We start from the raw sequence: 19,936 nt of genomic DNA on the forward strand, positions 1-19,936 counted from the left end.
GCCCGCTTCCTGACCCGGGACTGGTACAGGTCCTGGATGGAGGGAAGATCGGCACCAATGATCCTCTCTGCAGACCTGACTGTTCTCTGCAGTCTGTCCCTGTCATGCCTGGTGGAGGATCCAAACCAGACAGTGATGGACGTCGTCAGGACAGACTGGACTATTGCAGTGTAGAAGATGATCAGCAGCTCCTGAGGCAGGTTGAACTTCCTGAGCTGACGCAGAAAGTACAGCCTCTGCTGGGCCTTCTCCCTTACAGAGTCTATGTGGGAGGTCCACTTCAGGTCATGTTAGACTGTGGACCCTAGGAACCTGAATGACTCCATCAGGAGGAGCTCTGGCTCCAGCGGTCCACACCGGACCTCTCTTTGTATATGCTGGATGCTGGAATAGAATCATGTGCAGAACATTATTGTTATTATTGTCAACCTGCTTCTTCAACAATTCCTAGAGGACATAGTATCATGTATATGTGTGTGTTATATTAAGTGTATCCAACAAAGGTTCAAAAAAGGCAACTGGATTTGTGGAGTTTTTTTTTTTTTTTTTGAGAAGACGTTTCACCACTCATCTGAGTAGCTTCTTCAGTTCTAGGGGACTGGTGGGAAGTCTGAGGTTTAAATAGGAACTCCTCCTGAAAAAACTTGCTTGTTATGCTAATAACCAGAAACTGGTGCAGCTAATTTCCATTAACAACCCGATACTTACCTGTTGTTGAGGGGGGACTGTTTGTCCCTGTCCTCTTCTCTATGAATGGTTCTGTAATGACTCTTGTCCATCTGAGGCTCCAGTGTCAAGGTGTAAATGAGATTGAAACCTTGACACTGGAGCCTCAGACGGACAAGAGTCCACTTCTGAACTAGGTCTAGGTAAGAAGACGTCCTCTACAATATGAAGATAAGGTGACAACATCTGACCAAATACCTGATAAATCACTGTGTTCAAGATTTGACCACCACAGACAGACACATGATTTCCCTCATATGGAAACGGAAGTTCAAGAGGAAGTGAAAGTGCACTTAAATGCACTTTAAGTTCTGTTCAGTTCAGTCAGTTTGTTTGTTCAGTTTGTTCAGACTCCATTTGAGACGACAGAACAGAGGGAGGAAAACTGAAGGCTGAAGCAGAGTGAGTATTAACATTGTTCTTCTTCTTCTTCTTCTTCTTCTTCATGTGGACTGTAGAGGGAAGAAGAAGAGGACACTTTGATTCAACCATTCACAGATTTATTTAAATGATTAATTAAAAGTCAGGTGGTGATTCTGACCTTGTTAGATCTAATAAAGAAGTTTGGTGATATATCAGGATATAAAATAAACAAAACCAAATCTTCAATATTAATGCTAAATGTGACTCAGAGGAAATATCCAGCTATGTTGTAGAACAGTTTAAATGTTTAGGAATTCAAATTTTGCCTAGGCTAGAATGTGTCACTAATGCCAATTGTGAATCTTTAATGACAGATGTCTGACATATTAATTTTCAACAACTGATGAAGTGACCACATCTTGATAAATCATTGTGTTCAAGTCAAGAGTTAAACATATAATGCTGTGAAGATTTTCTGTGACCACCACAGACAGACACATGATTTCTCTCACATGTAGAGGGAAGTTAAATAGGGAAGAAGAGTCAGAACTCAACACTTTGGTTCAACCATTCATACAAACTTGTGATTGATCACTTGGAGTTCTGCTGCTTTTATTAAACTGCATAGTGTGTGTTTCACATCCTGTTCTCAGTCAGAGTCTCTCTGAATAATATTAATATATTAGGTCAGAGGTCACAGGTAAATACCTCCCATCAAAGGAATACATTCGACTCAGATTTCATCTGAAATGTCCAAACTTAATGTTTATTATTGGTCTGCACAAATGATTACTCTGACATATTCATTTTCAACACCTGACCGTCCTCATTGGACTCAAATAGAATTGCACAATTTGCCTTTACCTCTTCCCTTATTTATGTATTCAGACTCAGCTAAAAAAATTACAGAAACAAATTAAAAATCCAATTGTAAAACACATGATCAAGATAAATGACAATGAAATGCTAAAAAGTATTTAAAACAATCACAAGCACTGTCACAGTTTAGCCAGGTATGGGAGAAGATGCAGCATTTAAATGATGGAATCTAAAAGGAATTCAAAAGATTAAAGATGTATGTCTGTCGCATACAAGTAACATAATGTCTTTTGAGGAGCTGAGGATTAAATTTCATCTTAATAGAACACAATTTATTAAATACCTTGAGAAACATTTTGATAAAGGACAGCGTTGGACCTGTTTACTAAGGCACTAAATATTGGGTTTGGCTATCATAAATAATTCCTAATTATCAAAAATAATTATTTATTATTAAATAATTGGATTTAAATTACTAGATCACCTCGGGGCACCACCCTTCTGGGAAGGGAAAAGATAGCCAATTCATAAAATCAGTCTCATAATATTTACTAAAGTGTCACTTTGGAACTCTGATTAATAATTAACTGAATAACTATAACAGAAATTACCACATTAACATCTAGTTAAAGTTGAAGGAATTTGGAGGTATGTTTAAAGATATTTATTAACAAATAATAAAAGTAAAACATACAAACTATCTGCAGTGTACTTTATACAGTGGTGTGTGTGTGTGTGTGTGTGTGTGTATGAAAATGGCTGCTGCCTTGAGGCCCAAAGAAAACAAGATAGCTGACCAAGTAGGTACACTCAGACCATGTGCTGGCTGAGTGTTTGTGTGGAATGTGATAAGTTCGTTTTATGAGGTTAGAGGAAGGATGGTTAGCTTAGCATGCAAGAGACCCTGAGTCTATGTGTTGCATAACCTAAACTAACATCAACTTATTAATGTGGCAGAGCCAACTATACTATAACCTTACGATCACAACAACTCAAACAAATATCACATCAAATCAAAGTTTCTAGTTCTATGCTTAGCTTAGCTTGACTAGGCCCAGGCCATACTACCAGTTTTGGTGGAAAAGTCGATTTCTGGCGTGTTGCTCCTTTAGCTGGTGGTTCCTGATGGAAGAGCCAAGCTGGGAAAAGTTGGAAGTCGTTGCTGTGTGGTCCTGACGGCAGACTTTGGATCCTTTGAAGTAGCTTATTAGGAGATTATTCCCTTTTTTGTCAAGACAATTTTTTATCTCAGAAATGTGGTACTTTAATGTAAATAACGTATTTCTTTTAAAAAATATTACCAAGTCTAAACAGAGGAGCATTGTTAAAGGTTTTATTTTTGCTTGGTATAATTGTTTGTATCTCCTCTGAAAACTTTTCAATAAAAATATTATGGAAAAAAAGTCAGCAGGTGAAATCAGGATTCTCTGATTCCTCCTTGTATTCTGGAACCAGGTTTCTGGTTGGATGAAGTGACAACATCTTGACCAAATACCTGATAAATCATAATGTTCAAGCCAAGAGTTAAACATATAATGCTGTGAAGATTTTCTGTGACCACCACAGACAGACACATGATTTCCCTCATAGAGGGAAGTTAAATAGGAAGTGAAAGTGTCCAGTCAGTTTGTTCAGACTCCATTTGAGACAACAGAGCAGAGGGAGGAAAACTGAAGGCTGAAGCAGAGTGAGTGTTAACATTCTTCTTATTCTTCATGTGGACTGTAGAGGGAAGAAGAGTCAGAACTCAACACTTTGATTCAACCATTCACACAAACTTGTGATTGATCACTTGGAGTTCTGCTGCTTTTATTAAACTGCGTAGTGTGTTAGATCAAACCAAAATAATGCCCTCACTAGACCTGCTTATTCATCTTTGGAAAACATTTTGATAAAGGAAAGTCTGAGAAAGGGCATCATTTCAGAGTTTTATCATTTTTTGACACTTTCCTCACCTGAAAACTCACAGAAGAGACTAAATGCCTGGAAAGAAGGCTGGTACACGAGTTCAAACCAGATCAGTAAATAGTGCTATAAGATCAAGGCCTTGTCACAGGGCCGACAAGGAAGCTGGACAACCTGGGAGGGACTTGTCAACCGGAACACCAGTTGGTTTGACCTGTGGAAGATCCCACAGGCAAGGCTTAGCTTCCTCATTCACTCAGCCTACGACACACTTCCCTGTCCTCGCAACCTCCACCAGCGGTACGGGAACGAGGACGTTTGCTCACTCTGTAATGCTGCAAGCTGAGGAAGGCTATAAAAGAACTTTCGGAGGAGGCCGAAAAAGGCAGCTTCTGGCTCTGGCTGAGGAGGAAGGACAGGAACTATCCCCAACAACAGCTACAGGGAGTAGCAGCTCACAGCTGCAGGGGGTGACAGGGAAACGAAGACTCATAGACCAGATGACACGCCAGGTTAAGGAGGAGGACTCAGACGCAGCGGTAGCGAAAAGCAAAGGATAATTTATTCTTAACGAACACAAGCTATCAAAAAACAAAACAAAGTATCAAACAAAAAAATCACTCCAAGGAGGCAAAACGAGACTATGAATAATCAAGGACAAAAAACTTAGCTATGACTTGATGTACGTAGGCTGGTATGCACAAAGAATCGACGACACGATACATGACACACTGGCACAAGACAGGGGAAAACGCAGACCATATATACACAGGAGGGTAATGGGGAACAGGTGGAAACAATCGGGAAGACAATCAGACCGGTGACACAAGAGGAAGGGCAAGTGACCTGAAACGAGAGGAGAGTTAGACTTTTCAAAATAAAACAGGAAACCACGAGACAATACGAAAACAATTCACCGCTGTGTGACAGAACCCCCCCGTCTAGGGCCGACTCCTGACGGCCCAGGCTGATCCCTATGAAAATCCCTTATCAACTGTGGACTCATAACAAAACGTGACGGCACCCATTGTCTCTCTTCGGGACCATACCCTTCCCAGTCCACTAAATACTGCTTCCCTCTGCCCCGGTTGTGTACTGCCAACAGCCGTTTCACCTTGTATACCAGACCCCCGTCTACCAGTTCAGGCGGTGGCGGAGGCGCGACAGTCGGGACCAGGGGACTCTCTTTGGCTGGTTTTACCTGGCTAACGTGAAAGGTAGGATGGACTCGAAGGGATCGGGGCAGGCGAAGGCGAACCGCTGAAGGGCCGATGATCTTAGTGATCGGAAAAGGACCCACGAACCGTGGAGCCAGCTTCTTGGATGGAACTTTGAGGCGGAGATCCTTGGCTGAAAGCCATACCTTCTGGCCAGGCTGGTAGACGGGCGCGGGTCGTCTCCTGCGGTCCGCAGCCTTCTTAACGCGGTCTCCTTGGCGAATTAACACCTGTCTGGCGGCTGCCCAGATACGGCGGCAGCGGCGGATCATGGCATAGGCTGAGGGGACGGAAACTTCTGGCTCATTTTCTGCGAAGACAGGTGGTTGGTATCCAAAAACACATTTAAACGGTGAATACCCTGTGGCAGAAGTGGGAAGGGAGTTGTGTGCGTATTCCACCCAGACCAGGTGTTTGCTCCATGTCGAGGGATTCTGGGACACTAGACACCGGAGGCCGGTTTCCAGTTGTTGGTTTAGGCGTTCGGTCTGGCCGTTGGCCTCTGGGTGGTATCCTGACGTCAGGCTGGCCTTGGCTCCAATGAGGTGACAGAACTCCTTCCAGAACCGGGACACGAACTGGGGCCCCCGATCGGAAACGATGTCCTTGGGAAATCCATGAACTCTGAAGATATGGTTAATCATGATATCTGCTGTTTCTTTGGCTGACGGCAGTTTTGGCAGAGCAATGAATCTTGCCATCTTAGAGAACCTGTCCACTACTGTGAGTACTGTGGTGTTACCTTGAGAGATCGGGAGCCCTGTGACGAAGTCCATGGAGATGTCGGCCCACGGTCTGGAAGGAATAGGAAGCGGTTGCAGCAGTCCCATGCGTGCACCGGTGGACGTCTTGTTCCTGGCACAGACCGAACAAGCCTCTACGTACTCCCGGACCTCCGGTTCCATGGACGGCCACCAGAATCTCCGGGAAATGGCGAACATGGTTCTCCGAACTCCCGGATGGCAGGAAAGCAGCGAGGTATGGGCCCAATGAATCACCTGTGGGCGTAACTCCACGGGAACGAACAATCGATTCTCGGGACACCCACTAGGTGGCGGAGTCTCACCATTAGCCTGCTTTACCTTCTTTTCTATCGGCCAAGTCACCACTCCAACCACACAGGTCAGTGGAAGGATAGGTTCTGGTTCCTTGGCCATCGGCTCGGGGTCGTAAAGACGTGACAGGGCGTCTGGCTTGGCATTCCGAGACCCCGGCCTGTAAGAAAGAACAAAAGAGAATCTGTTAAAAAACAGCGCCCACCTGGCCTGGCGTGAGTTCAGTCTTTTTGCCTTTCTGATGTACTCCAAGTTCTTGTGATCTGTCCAAACTATAAACGGGTGTTGAGCTCCCTCCAGCCAGTGCCGCCATTCCTCCAGTGCCACCTTGACCGCCAACAGCTCACGGTTGCCGACGTCATAATTCCGTTCAGCCTTGGACAGCCGCCGAGACAAGAAGGCACAGGGGTGCATCTTACCATCCCGCTCTGAACGTTGAGACAGGACCGCCCCGATCCCCTCGTTGGATGCATCGACTTCTACCACAAACTGCCGCTGGGGGTCTGGTAAGGTGAGGATGGGAGCCGAGGTGAAACGGCGCTTGAGGGTCTGGAAAGCCGTCTCTGCCTCTGGCGACCAGTGAAACCGGACCTGGGGAGAGGTAAGAGCATGGAGGGGTGCTGCTATAGCGCTAAAACCTCTGATAAACCGTCTGTAAAAGTTAGCAAACCCAAGGAACTGCTGAACCTTTCTACGGTTATCAGGAGTGGGCCACTCAGTTACAGCGCATATTTTAGCTGGATCCATCTGCACCCTTCCAGGGGCTACGATGAAGCCCAGGAAGGAGACGGTGTCAGCATGAAAAACACTCTTCTCGACTTTGACATACAGTCCATTTTCCAGCAGTCTCTTCAGGACTTGGGAAACGTGCTTGATGTGCGAGTCAAGGTCATGAGAATAGATGAGTATATCATCTAGATACACATACACAAATTGATCTAAGAAGTCTCTCAAAACGTCGTTGATCATAGCCTGAAACACTGCTGGGGCATTAGTGAGTCCGAATGGCATTACTAAATACTCATAATGACCACTTGGTGTATTGAAGCCGGTCTTCCATTCGTCCCCTTCCCGGATTCTGATCAGGTGGTAGGCGTTGCGGAGATCTAGTTTGGTGAAGATTTTGGCCTGCTGCAGCTGGTCGAACACCGAGGTCATAAGGGGAAGAGGGTAGCGATTTTTTATGGTGATGTCATTGAGGGGGCTGTAGTCAATACATGGTCTAAGAGAACCGTCTTTTTTATCTACAAAGAAAAACCCAGCACCCGCTGGAGACGATGAGGGACGGATGAGCCCTGCTCTGAGAGAGGTCTCAATATATTCTTTCATGGCTTCTTTTTCAGGACCAGAAACAGAATACAGGCGTGACTTTGGTATTGTGGAGCCGGGAATCAGGTCTATGGCACAGTCATAAGGTCGATGTGGGGGGAGTGAAGTAGCCTTGGTCTTGTTGAAAACTTCCCGGAGGTGGTGATAACAGGAGGGAACAGCGCTCAGGTCCGGGTAATCCGATTCTGTAGCAGGCAAGACAGAAACATAATGAATCCTGGTGACTGGCTCCCCCTGAGGTGGGGTAGTGAGACAGCAAACCAGACAGTCTTTTCCCCACCCCAAGATCTTTCCCGTTAACCAGTCGATATGGGGGTTGTGTTGAAGCAGCCATGGGTGTCCCAGAATGAGTGTATGCGTCGGTGACTTGAACAGAAAAAAAACTCATTTCCTCATGATGACCGTGAATATGTAGATTGAGGGGTTCAGTGGTGTGTGTAATGGTGAACAATTCACTGCCATCCAAAGCGCTGGCCTTGATAGGTTTAGTCAGCTGTTTAACTGTGAGCCCCAACCTCTCTGCTAGACCCCAGTCCATCAAACTCTCATCTGCCCCCGAGTCTATGAGTGCTTTTAGTTCGGTAGAAACAGTGTTGTGTGTTACCTTAACCGAGGTGAGGTTACGAGGTGCTGAGTCCGATGCCGTGAACTGGCTCACCACTGTCGATTTCTTGGCAGGACAGGAAACGATGAGATGACCGGTCCCTCCGCAGTAAAAGCACCGACCTTCCAGCTGTCGTCGCCGCTGCTCCTCCTGTGTCAAACGGGTCCTACCCACCTGCATGGGCTCCTCCTCGCCCTCCTTAGAGCAAACGCGGCTGGGGACTGACGAGTCTGGTGAAGGTTCTGCCGGGAGTTTACTGCTGTGTAATTTGAGTACGCGGATTCTATTATCTGTACGAATGGCAAGAGCAATGAGGGAGTCCAGATCGGGAGGTAGATTAAGGGGTATTAACGAATGTTGGATGGGTGCAGCTAGCCCTTGGAGGAAGACATCGTAGAGGGACGTTGAATTCCACCCACTCTCCGCGGCCAAGGTGCGGAAACGGATGGCATAGTTGCAGACTGAATCGTGGCCCTGCTTTATCCCATTGAGCTCTCTTGCCTTCTCACGGTCGGTGGAGACTGGGTCAAAAATCTGCTGTAGTGTGTCTGTGAATATTGAGAGAGAGCTGCATAGTGGTGAGTTACGTGACCATTCGGCTGTGGCCCAGGCCCGAGCTCTACCAGACAGGTGGGATATTATGAAGGCAATCTTAGACCGATCGGTGGGGAAGGCGTGGGGTGAGTGTTCAAAATGGATGGAGCAATCTATCAAAAAAGGCTTACAGTGTCCTACCTCTCCCGAGTAACGCTCCGGAGGGGCTAATCTAATACCCCCACCGACAACAGGCACAGTCTGGGCTGAAACAGCAGCGGGGGCCAGAGATTCCGGTGCTGTAGGTGGTTCAGATGCTGAGGGAGTTACGGTCTCTCTGGAAAAACGGTCGAGCAGAGCTTGGACTCTCGACGAGAGAAGGCCTAGTTGAGTCGCCATGGCAGTCTGAAATTCCTCTTGTCGAGAAATGCGGTCTTCTTGTGCCCAAAGAGCCGCCGTCATGGAGTCTGCCTCTGCTGGGTCCATACTGGCCAGTGTGTACTGACACGCCAGGTTAAGGAGGAGGACTCAGACGCAGAGGTAGCGAAAAGCAAAGGATAATTTATTCTTAACGAACACAAGCTATCAAAAAACAAAACAAAGTATCAAACAAAAAAATCACTCCAAGGAGGCAAAACGAGACTATGAATAATCAAGGACAAAAAACTTAGCTATGACTTGATGTACGTAGGCTGGTATGCACAAAGAATCGACGACACGATACATGACACACTGGCACAAGACAGGGGAAAACGCAGACCATATATACACAGGAGGGTAATGGGGAACAGGTGGAAACAATCAGGAATCGGGAAGACAATCAGACCGGTGACACAAGAGGAAGGGCAAGTGACCTGAAACGAGAGGAGAGTTAGACTTTTCAAAATAAAACAGGAAACCACGAGACAATACGAAAACAATTCACCGCTGTGTGACACCAGAAGTGACAGTGGTTGAGACAGATGTTAACAAACTTTCCTCTTGGAAAAATAACATATACTGTATACTGAAATCAAACAAAAATGTGTTTGAGACGGAATGCCGACCTTTCATTGACTATGTTAAGAATTTAAACATTATGTCTGAAGGAGAAGGTGAATGATGGGTGCAGACCATGTAGTTTCTATGCTTGATTTCCTTTTTTTGTCAAGATCATTCTTTTATCTCAAAAATGTGATACTTTAATGTAAATAACGTATTCATTTTTAACAGATTACCTAGTCTAAACAGAGGAGCATTGTTAAATGTTTTATTTTTGCTTGTTATAATTGTTTGAATCTCATCTGAAAACTTTTCAATAAAAATATTATTGAAATCAGGTGAAATCAGGTTTCTCTGAGTCCTCCTTGTATTCTGGTAACCAGGTTTCTGGTTGAATGAAGAAATCAGCTGACTGGAGAAGACTGACTGTAACTGAGGTTGATGTAAACTCACTGAGTGTTACTGGTTTACCTCTCAGACTGACTGAAGTCCAGAAGATGGAGGAAGAGGAGGACAGAGCAGAGTCTACAGTATCCAGCTGTCTGTCTATGAAGAGTGACTGGTCCAAAGGATTACCTCTAAACCTCAGAGAAGAACCTGGACCCTCAGACACAAAGTAAGAGAACTACTACTAACTCATTTATGACTCATTTTAAATCACTTCTGTCAGTTCCAGCAGATTTTCTGTCCCTGATGGTTGATTAATTTTTACTAAAATATATTTGCTGATATACAGTATATGAATTGGTTTTTGTGACTCAAATAGACGGGACGCCTTCCTTGACAACGTCTCGAGTGGCTCCCTCTCTGCTCCCTTCTCTTCCTTTCCCTTTCCCCTCTGGGGGGTTGTGTGTCAGGCTGGGGGCTCCTTCCCCGGTCGAGCTCTGAATGCGACAGTGGCGGCACAGTGGCAAGGTGGTTAGCACTGATGCCTCACTGCAAGAAGGTCCCGGGTTTGAATCCATGGGCCGACTGGTCCCTTTCTGTGTGGAGTTTGCATGTTCTCCCTGTGTCTGCGTGGGTTCTCTCCAGGTACTCCAGCTTCCTCCCACATCCGAAGACATGCTCATTAGATATCCAAAAAAGGCAACTGGACTGTAGAGTTCTTTTGCAGCTAATTTCCATTAATTTCCATTCCACTGGAAATTAGCTGCACCGGTTACTGGTTGTTAACATAACAAGCAAGTTTCAGGAGGAGTTCCTATTTTAACCTCAGACTTCCCACCAGTCCCCCAGAACTGAAGAAGCTACTCGGATGAGTGGTGAAACGGCTTCTCAAATAAACTCTACAGTCCAGTTGCCTTTTTTGAATCCTTTTTGGATATATCATGACCTGGATGACTGAGAACCTTCACAGACACATGCTCGTTAGGTTAATTGAAGATTCTAAATTGGCCGTAGGTGTGAATGTGAGTGTGAATGGTTGTCTGTCTCTCTGTGTTGGGCCTGCGATAGACTGGCAACCTGTCCAGGGTCCAAACATGAAACCATCTCATTATCTACAGTAGCTGTAGTTTGTGTGTTTACTGCTACTGAAATGACTTTTATCTCAGAGTTTATCAGTGATTGATGAGAATAAAACATATTGGATTTTGTAGAGGTCAGTACCACAGACAGAGAGCAGAGTCTACAGTATCCAGCTGTCTGTCTATGAAGAGTGACTGGTCCAAAGGATTACCTCTAAACCTCAGTGAAGAACCTGGACCCTCAGACACAAAGTAAGAGACTGTTTCTACTGTAAAATGACCTGATGGAAGATGATGATTTTTAGGATGAAGCAGAAATGTTCTGCTGAAAGATTTCTAGTCATGATGCAGATGTTTTAGTGCAGGTAGGTAAGATCCTAGTCTGGGTTTTAGAACCAGGAAGTACTGATGGTATTTCTGTAGTAAAACACCTGAGAACCTCCATTTCAGAATGTCCACTCATCAATATTCAGATATATTTGTCCTAATGTTGAAGTCTGTGAAGATTTCCAGTCTGCAAATGATTTTAGTGATGAAGAAATGTGTTGACAGAGAGAGGAAGAGGAGTCCTGTTTCTGTGGAGGAGCAGCTGTCCTGCTGTGCTTTGTGTCAGGACGTCCTGAAGGATCCAGTCTCTAGCAGCTGTGGACACTGGTTCTGCAGACAGTGCATCACCTCATACTGGGACCAGTCTGCTTCATCAGGAGACTCCTCCTGTCCCCAGTGTGGACCAAGATCCAGAAGAAGACCTGGACTGCAGACAGCCAGTCAGAGCAGCACTGTACAAAGTAAGACTGTACATCTGTCTGCTGATGGACTCTTTTCTGGAAACCTGTTGATTTAATCCAGACACATTGTTGTGTTATACAGCATGGGGATTTCAGATCATTATGATTAAAACCAAGGGATGAACATATTGTGCATCATTTTATTGGTAGCTCAGTCTTAAATATTACAACAAGGAAGGAACAACAACAGTGAGCTGTTACATGAAGAGCTGCAGACAAGCTGCTGAAGCTCAACCTGCTGCCTCTGCTGTCAATCAAAGACTAGTACAAGAAAAAAGAGCATTTCTAATGTTTCCTCCAAACATGTTTCATTGTGATAAGAAAAAACTCTTTACAACACATTTAAAAGTCAGTTTTCTGTTCTTTGTGACTTCAAAGAGGGATGAGTGTTTTCTTTCTGTCTCACGTTTGTTCTTCTTTCCAGCAGATGTTGGTCTGCAGGAGGTTTTAGATGAACATAAGATCAGTCTGAGGAGGAGATGTGAACATGTGACTGAAGGAAGTGATGTAACAGGAAGTGGAACCCTCCTCAACAGGATCTACACTGAGCTCTACATCACAGAGGGACAGAGTGAAGAGGTTAATACCCAACATGAGGTGAAGCAGCTTAAGACAGCTTCCAAGATGAAGGCCTTCCATGACACTCCAATCAAGTGCCACCACATCTTTAAAGCCTTACCTGACCAACAGAGACACATCAGAGTGGTTCTGACCTACGGCGTCGCTGGTGTTGGAAAAACCTTCTCAGTGCAGAAGTTCACTCTGGACTGGGCAGAGGGTTTGGAAAACCAAGATGTCAGTGTGGTGATTGAGCTTTCGTTCAGGGAGCTGAACTTGATCAAAGATGAGCAGTACAGTCTTCTCAGGCTACTCCATGTTTTCCATCCAACATTACAGAAGGTCACAGCAGAGGAGCTGGCTGTCTGTAAACTTTTGTTCATCTTTGACGGCCTGGATGAAAGCAGACTTTCATTGGACTTCACCAACAGTGAGGTTGTGTCTGATGTCACACAGAAGGCATCAGTCAACGTGCTGCTGACAAACCTCATCAAGGGGAAACTGCTTCCCTCAGCTCTGGTCTGGATCACTTCCCGACCTGCAGCAGCCAATCAGATCCCTCCTACATGTGTTGACAGGCTAACAGAACTACGAGGCTTCACTGACGCCCAGAAGGAGGAGTACTTCAGGAGGAGGTTCAGTGATGAAGAGCTGTCCAGCAGAATCATCTCCCACATCAAGACATCCAGGAGCCTCCACATCCTGTGTGGAGTCCCAGTCTTCTGCTGGATCACTGCTACAGTTCTGGAGCACATGTTGACTACAGAGCAGAGAGGAGAGCTGCCCAAGACCCTGACTGACATGTACTCACACTTTGTGATGGTTCAGACAAAGAGGAAGAAGAACAAGTACCATGAGGGACATGAGACGAGTCTACAGGAGCTGATGGAGGCTGACAGGGAAGTTCTTCTGAAGCTGGGGAGGCTGGCGTTTGAACATCTGGAGAAAGGAAACATCATGTTCTACCAAGAAGACCTGGAGCTCTGTGGTCTTGATGTGACAGAGGCCTCAGTGTACTCAGGAGTTTGTACAGAGATCTTCAAAAGAGAGAGAGTGATCTTCCAGAAATCAGTCTACTGTTTTGTTCATCTGAGCGTTCAGGAGTTTCTGGCTGCAGTCTACATGTTCCACTGTTACACCAACAAGAAGACAGAGGTGCTGGAGGACTTCCTGAGGAAGAAATATCAAGAGAAGGAATCAAACTTGTCTTTGCGTCAGAAAATTTCAAAACATTTTGGAAAGGAGCCCAGCTGTGTCTCATCTCTGGATCACTTCCTGTATAGAGCCATGGAGAAATCCCTGCTCAGTAAAAATGGTCATCTGGACCTGTTAGTTCGCTTCCTTCATGGCCTCTCTCTGGAGTCCAACCAGAGACTCTTAGGAGGTCTGCTGGGTCAGACAGAGTACAGTCCAGAAATCATCCAGAGAGCCATCAACAACCTGAAGAAGATGAACACTGATGGAATCTCTCCTGACAGAAGCATCAACATCTTCCACTGTCTGATGGAGATGAATGACCTCTCAGTTCATCATGAGATCCAAGAGTTCCTGAAGTCAGAGAACAGATCAAAGAAGGAACTCTCTGAGATCCACTGCTCAGCTCTGGCCTACATGCTGCAGATGTCAGAGGAGGTTCTGGATGAGCTGGACCTGGATCAGTACAACACATCAGAGGAGGGACGACGGAGACTGATCCCAACAGTGAGGAACTGCAGAAAGGCTCGGTGAGTCCTGATGTGATCATTAACAGAATCAGTGGAGATTAATAGTTTAGTTCTTCAGATATACACAGGATTACATTATTGTCATTATTCTTAGTTTTACCACAAACATTATACATCAGTTGAGTTGATTTCTGAAGCTGTTTAAAATGCTGTGGGTATAAAAATGTAGATTCTTTTAGTTGGTTGTGATGTTTGTTATTATCTATTATGTATTTGTAATAATCGTTAGATTCTATATTCTTTTTAACCATTTCTTTATCTTCCTTTGTGTGATGGAGGCTTCATGTAACCCTGATAAAACTAATGAAGGAGGTTGTGCTGGAGGTTTTTGAGACACACAACATTTTATAGTTTGTTGTATTCAGTAAGTTTAGTGGTTTAGTGGTTTGTATCATTTTCTAAAGATTACTGAAGTCATTGTGACCATGGAGGATGCTGGGGGATGCCTCAGTGCTTTTATTGAAATGACATGGAACAAAATGACCACACTCAAATTACAAGTGTCACTTTATTAGAGGTATATTTTGACATTATTTGTCCCAAGATGTTTTCTACATGACATTCTATGTAGGATGAACCAGTTTAGTTCTGTTTGTAATCTGTCTTCATTTTTTTTTTTAGATCTCCTTCAGGCTGTAAGCTCATCATACAAAAACACAAATATTAGCATTCAGTTGTAAAGCATCACCTCTTAAAGAGAAACTTCATATTCACTCAAGCATCAAACAGATATCCTAGGTTTAGTTAACACACTGGAACTGTTCCCTGAGTTCAACTCATTCTAAATGTTCTGGAGTCAAAGTGAAAAAGCATTTTCATCAACCAGATGTCTTCTTTCTGACTTTGTGGATCAAATCACACTGACAGACTGTTGACAGTATGGAAGCCTAGATGTAACTCCATTTTCCCTCCTTCATCTACAAGATGAAAGCAGAACAGAGATTGTCATTAAAAGTCTGCAGCTATGAGCGAGACTGAAGAGAGTCATTGTGTCATGTCAAACACAGTAAGATGAGATGAACTGAACCACAGATGTTCATCAGATGATCACCTCACTCTGTTTCATCCTCATTCAGTCTGGATCTAGAATGTAAATGATCTGATTTTATAACAGATTTTCTATGTTTTCTAATCACAGACTTACTGGATGTGGACTCTCAGAGATCCACTGTGAAGTTGTGGCCTCAGCTCTGAAGTCCAACCATTCCTATCTGACGGAGCTGAACCTGAGTTATAATGACCTGAAGGATTCAGGAGTGAAGCATCTGTCTGCTGGACTGGAGAGTCCAAACTGTAGACTGGAGACTCTGAGGTCAGTTCACTGACTGGAGCTGTTGGAGGTTTTCTTTATTTATTCAATTCAAATCATTGACTGATGTGTCAAATGTTCTTTAGTTGACAAATCTGACAAAGTTTCTCGTTTTTCTCAAATGTTGTGTTTTTCCAAATGGCTGAACAATAGTTTTTCCTTGTGGCTCCAAATAGAAGTGAAAGACTTGAGCAGGGTTCATTTAAAGGTGACAGAAGTGGAGTCATGACGGGGAGATGATGTGAGCCTCCACAGGTTCATGTTGTGCTCCATCAGTCGGTGAAGATGAAGTCAGTACTGATGAGGCTGTAGAGTGTGTGAGGATGTGAATGAGGCTGTTGAAGATCTGATGATAGCAGATAAAAACAGGCTGCAGAGAGTCTGAGAGAGAGACAGGTCAGAGAAAGAAGAGAAAGACATGAATGGAAAACTTGATGAAGGTGAAGTTAGGAACTGTGATGATGTTGATGGGATCAGAATCTGACATGGCTGCTACAGAGACAAGCCACACAGCTGCTGTGGTGAGGTGTGTGTTAAAGCAGAGTCCTAAACAGCAGCCCAACACAGGCCCAAACATCTCAATAAAGCAGGATTCAGGCTCAGTGTGAGGATTTCAAACAGAAGCTGGAGAAGAGACAGGACTGTTGGAATGACTGCAGAAAGAAGGCAGGTGAGACCAGACATAGTGTTTATGATTTAGAGCCAGAGCAGAGTTTGTGTTCCTGAACAAATCACACTCTGTTTCAGAATCATCAACTATTTTATCTCTCAGAGGTTAAACATGGAGTGTATGAAGATATCTCTGATCAGTAAAGTTTGAAGTTCAGCACAAACTCCCAGATCTTATGCTTCTGCTGCTCATTTGAACCTGATAAAAGGTTGAGCTCATTTCCAGAGTCGAGGGTCTCTGACTACAAAGGCTCAGTCTCCTCTGGTTTTTAGCCTCCACCCAGGAATTAGTACCAGAGCTCTACTGGAGGAGGGTTAACATGTCAGAGATACAATCAGGGACCAACATCATGCCAGACTGAAAGTCATCATTGAAACTTTAACATCTGTTCTAAAATAGACAGAGAAGCAGTGAAGGGATGCTACAACTGGTGTTACATGTTAGTGGACTTAGTCAGTAAGTGATGATGTCTGTACAAGACATGATGAAGATCCACAATAACACAAGGACAAAGTCAGTCAAACATGTCTGAGTAGATTTAATCTACATCTTTTATTCTTTATTCAGATTGAGTTACTGCAGTTTGTCAGAGATCAGCTGTGATTCTCTGGTCTCAGCTCTGAAGTCCAACCCCTCCCATTTGAAACATCTGGACCTAAGTCACAACAGTCTGGAGGATTCAGGAGTGAAGCAGCTGTGTGGTTTTCTGGAGAGTCCAGACTGTAGACTGGAGACTCTGAGGTCAGTTCACTCAATCAATCAATCAATCAAAATGTATTTGTATAGCACCTTCCAGCACCCAATGGTGCACAAGGTGCTTTCCAGGGTAAAAACAAGAACAAAAGCAATATTACTAAAACATAATTAAGACACAGCTGCACCGCAAAAAGGTGCACAAAGTGCATTCAAAATGTAAAAACAAGAATAATCACTGTCTGTTACTGTTGTAGATCTGATATGTTTAATCACCAACTGAATCTAATTCATGTTCATCCAGAACTTTCCTCCATAAATCTGTAAATGTCCTTTAGTTCAAGACGAGTGTTTGTATCAGAAACTGTAGAAAATGTCCACTGTTAGTTGTTAAAGTCAATGAAGCTTAAAGGCTGTTAGGACACAGTGATGTTGAGCTGCACATTTAAAACCTGAACACATCTGATTGAATTATTAATGATTTAATCTACATCTTTTATTCCTTATTCAGATTGGAGAGATACAGTTTGTCAGAGATCAGCTGTGATTCTCTGGTCTCAGCTCTGAAGTCCAACCCCTCTCATCTGAAACATCTGGACCTGAGTTACAACAAACTAATGGATTCAGGAGTGAAGCAGCTGTGTGGTTTTCTGGAGAGTCCAGACTGTAGACTGGAGAGTCTGAGGTCAGTTCACTGTCTGTTACTGTTGTAGATCTGATATGTTTAATCACCAACTGAATCTAATTTATTTTAATATAAAACTTTATTGTTCCTCAATCTGAAGACAAACACAAACACATTTCAATAACTGTATAATGTTGATAGCTACATTCCTGGTCAACACACACAGATGAGATCATGTGTTCAGATGCAGGTGTTTGAGGTGTGTTTGGTGTCTGAGCTTCCTGCTGTTTCATCATCATTCAGTCTCATTTCATTTGGAGTGAAACCTGCTGTGATCCATGTATAAGTCCATTCTCTCTGAACCACAGCTGCTGGAAGGAGATCACACACCTCACACTGTCATATATTACTGTCTGGAGAGGACATGATGAAGATCCACAATAACAGAAGGACAAAGTCAGTCAAACATGTATCAGTGATGGTGAGAGGCTGAGTACAGAACTGTGGTGGGAAACTTTGTCACATGGTGCGAGGACAACTTCCTTCAGTTAAATGTGATGAAGACAAAGTAACTGGTTGTTGACTTGAGAAGAAAAAACGCTCCGGTGACCTCTGTTACCATCCAGGGGGCCCAGGTGGACATTGTGGAGGACTACAAGTGTCTGGGTGTGTACATCAACAATAAACTGGACTGGTCAAAGAACACTGAGGCACTCTACAAGAAAGGCCAGAGTCGACTCTACTTTTTGAGGAGACTGAGGTCCTTCAACATCTGTCGGACAATGTTGAGGATGTCCTATGAGTCTGTGGTGGCCAGTGCACTCCTGTACGCTGTTGCATGCTGGGGCAGCAGGCTGCGAGTGGCAGACGCTAATAGATTCAAGAAACTGATCTGCAAGGCCAATGATCAATGTTCCCTCTAGTTTTTCATGAGTCTGGGCATACACAAAAACTCCCTGAGTACACTGTGGACCACTATGAGTAACGTCAGACACTGTGGCCACACACCAGTATCACACCTGTCCAAAACCTGGGATCATAGCAAGTTACATGGTTTTGTTAAAAGAATCAATACAGCAGTAATTTCCATTAGTTTACTATTAATATAAGTGATTTGGCCCACTTAACATGAAAAAGACAAAAATCGTGTTGTTCATGAGCTGTGTAAGTATGTTATATGTCAGTGTGAGGATCTTGCTGTTGTCTGGGTGAGGGAGAGTCCAGCTCTGGAAGAATTGAGACATGTACATCTTTCAGAGATAAAATTTTGTTCACATTAAAACATTGACAAAAACATTGACATTTTGCACAATGTCTGTAAAATATAAAATTACAGTTTTTTATTGCGTTTCTACTACCCATAAATTATCTAGTAGTAACAGCATTTTTTGCAGAGCAGACCTTTCTCACTCGAAAAAGAAAAATTGTCACCCAGTTTCACCGCTTGTTCTTCTATTTGCACACACTCCGACAGCCATTCCATCTTAAAAGAACCACATTTATTTTTTTACTTTGGCTTAGTGCCACTGCCCGTTCATTTCGCCATAATAAGAGGTTAGTATCATTTGTGTCTCTTAACTCCGCCGCACTGTTACATAGCTAACCTGCAAAACACCGGCGCCGCGGTGGGTATGGGCAGGGCACGTACACATAAAGCGCTGTCAATGACATCGATTGGCTGTGTAAGTGAACCGCATCATATCATTGGCTGGACACCTGTCACTCAGTGAGTTACACTGCAAAATGGTACAGAATAAAAGGTTATTTGTTGTGGTATAGTGGTGAGCATAGCTGCCTTCCAAGCAGTTGACCCGGGTTCGATTCCCGGCCAATGCAGACATTGTTCTTTAAAACTCCTCGGTGGTCTAGTGGTTGTGATACCGCGCTCTCACTTCCGCGGCCCAGGTTCGATTCCCGCTGAGGGAGCTAACTTTGGGGGTAGCCGTGGCCTACTGGTTAGCGCCTTGGGCTTGTGACCGGAGGGTTGCCGGTTCGAACCCCCGACCGGTAGAAAGCGGCTGAAGTGCCCTTGAGCAAGGCTCCTAACCCCTCACTGCTCCCCGAGTGCCGCTGTAGCATGGCAGCTCACTGCTCCGGGTTAGTGTGCTTCACCTCACTGTGTGCTTTGTGTGTTCACTAATTCACAGATGGGATAAATGCAGAGACCAAATTCCTTGTATACACAAGTATACTTGGCCGACAGACCTTAATCTTAATCTTTAATTTATTAACAGTTCATGCTGGATTTTATTTTATGCGCTGCAAAGATTTTCTTGTGCACGGAGAACGTGCAAGCAGTGCGCAATTGCGCAAGCGCGCAGCTTAGAGGGAGCATTGCCAGTGATGCTGTAGGAGTGGAGCTGGACTCTTTGAACACAGTGTAAGAGAGGAGGATGGTGGCAAGAGTGGAGACCATCCGGGACAACTCATGTCACCCACTCCACAACCCACTGGCCAGTCTAAGGAGAACCTTTAATAATAGACTCATTCTACCCAAATGCACCACAGAACGCCACAGGAGCTTATTCCTGCCTGCGACCATCAAACCTTATAACTCCTCCCGCTGAGTG

General features: G+C 44.3%; 1 protein-coding gene across 1 annotated transcript in view; it reads left to right on the top strand.

The window, feature by feature from the left end:
- LOC311488731 (uncharacterized protein) overlaps nucleotides 1-19,936 on the top strand; it is a gene marked incomplete at its 3' end in the record, with an annotated part of 331,706 nt that overhangs the window by 308,368 nt on the left and 3,402 nt on the right. The gene's annotated exons all lie outside the window — the stretch shown is intronic.

This window comes from Chelon labrosus (assembly GCF_963514085.1).
Source record: "Chelon labrosus genome assembly, chromosome: 5".
NCBI classification, from domain to species: Eukaryota; Metazoa; Chordata; class Actinopteri; order Mugiliformes; family Mugilidae; genus Chelon; species Chelon labrosus.